The following is a 2,315-nucleotide window of genomic DNA, read 5'->3' as shown; positions in this document are numbered from 1 at the left end:
AAAATAGTATTTCCCATAAAAAAATTATATTGATCAATACACTTTTCAATAAGTTATAGCATTATAATGTTAAAAATGTAAAAAATAAAATTGAGAATTTTCACACAATAATAGCATTTGGTAGCCATTTTCACCTTGAAGATAAAATAAAGTCCGAAATTTTTTTTTTCCATGACAAAGTATATTACATTAGCTTTAATTTAAGATATATATAAAAGTGTCAGACTTTCCGGTACACTTTCAAAATTTAAGTTGAAAAAGTCAATTTTTTGTGAAAAAGTTGTCATTTTGAATCCCCCCCTGTAGGCAGGTAAAAAGTCAGATTTATAAAAAAAATATACCAAATGATAGGTAAAGACATCATGCATCTACAAAAAAAAGAATTATATTGATCCATACATCTTTCGAGAAGTTATAGCATTATAAAGTTAAAAATATAAAAAAGAATTTTTTTACAAAAATCGTATTTTTTTTATTAAGTTTAATGTCTGTTTTCACCATGAAGATAAAATAAAGTCCGAAATTTTTTTTTACCATTATAAAGTATATTACATTAGCTTTAATTTAAGATATATATAAAAGTGTCAGACCTTCCGGAACACTTTCAAAAGTTACGTTGAAAAAGTTCTACTTTCTATATGCATTTTTATGTTTTGAATCCCCCCTGTATTTAGGGAAATGGTCCGATTTAAAAAAACAGTATGTCGAATGAAAGATCTATATAAATACTACTTCTCATAAAAAAATTGTAATGATTCATACATTTTTCAAAAAGTTATAGCATAATAAAGTTAAAAATGGAAAATACAAAATCGAAAATTTTCACACAAAAATAGCATTCGGTAGCCATTTTCACCATGAAGATAAGATAAAGTCCGAAATTTTTTTTTTTCATGATAAAGCATATTACATTAGCTTTAATTTAAGATATATATAAAAGTGTCAGACCTTCCGGAACATTTTCAAAATTTAAGTTAAAAAAATTAATTTTTTGTGAAAAAGTTGTCATTTTAAATCCCCCCTTGTGGGCAGGTTAAGGGTTAAATTTATGAAAAAAATATACCAAATGAAAGGTAATGATATTATGCATCTATATAAAAAAGAATTATATTGATATGTTTATTTTTGAAAAAGTTATGGCACTTTTAAGTAAAAAAAATTGAAAAAATTTCGAAAATTAGCGATTTTTAAATTTGTAATTTTTTTGGAGGTTTCCCCCGTTTACGGGGAACGAGGGAATTTTTTTCAATTTTTAAGGGTAATGTCTTCGACTAGATACGATTTGTGATCTTTTGACGTATCATTGAAAGAAATCGGTTCGGTGAGAGCTGAGAAAAAGTGGTAACAGACACAAAAAAAAAAAAAAAAACACATCTTAGTAAAACCAATACCTTCTCAGCTTCGCATCGAAGCTAAAATTATATTAAAATGTTCATTATTGAAAAAATTATGACACTTTTAAGTAAAAAAAATTGAAAAATTATCGAAAATTAGCAATTTTTAAATTTGTAATTTTTTGGGGGATTTCCCAGTTTCCCCCCGTTTGCGGGGAATGAGGGAATTTTTTTCAATTTTTGAGGGTAATGTCTTTGACTAGATACGATTTGTGATCTTTTGACATATTGGTCATCGAAATCGGTCCAGCGAGAGCTGAGATTGAGCGTTCACAGACACAAAAAAAAAAAAAATTAAAAAAAAAGACATCATAGTAAAATTAATACCTTCTCAGTTTCGCATCGAAGCTAAAAATGGTATTATTAAGATTAATATGCAATCATAAAATTTTATAATTACTATTTACAGTAATTTTTTTATTTTGTCCATTGTTAAATTCAGGTGAAACTAAAAATCATTTTTTTTTTAAATTTATGATTTATATGTTAACATGTTACAAAAAAATTTGGAATGTTATAGACTGGTAATAGCACACACAAATAGAGTAAAAAAATTAATAAATTTCAAAGTAAAATTATATAATATCAAATTTAATTCGACAATAAATACTTTGAGAATATTAGAAATTAATGATATTTATTGTTTGTATTGAAAAAGCTGNTTAATGATATTTATTGTTTGTATTGAAAAAGCTGGTTAAGCTATTTTTTATTTGAATGAGGAATATTTTTTCGATTTTTAAGAGTAATAACTTAAACTAAATTGTAATCATTTGACGTATCGTTGAAAAAATTAGGTCTAGTGAGGGTTGGCAAAATAAATCGTAGCCACAAAAAGAACCATATAATAAAACGGTAGCACAGTGGGGTCGAGGCACAGTGTGGACGAGGCATAGATGGGACAAGTATAGATGATATCTG

Source organism: Daktulosphaira vitifoliae, unplaced genomic scaffold (assembly GCF_025091365.1).
Source record: "Daktulosphaira vitifoliae isolate Bord-2020 unplaced genomic scaffold, ASM2509136v1 Scaffold_2, whole genome shotgun sequence".
Classification (NCBI taxonomy): domain Eukaryota; kingdom Metazoa; phylum Arthropoda; class Insecta; order Hemiptera; family Phylloxeridae; genus Daktulosphaira; species Daktulosphaira vitifoliae.
The sequence above is the reverse complement of the archived record's forward strand: the minus strand, read 5'-3'. Positions refer to the sequence as shown.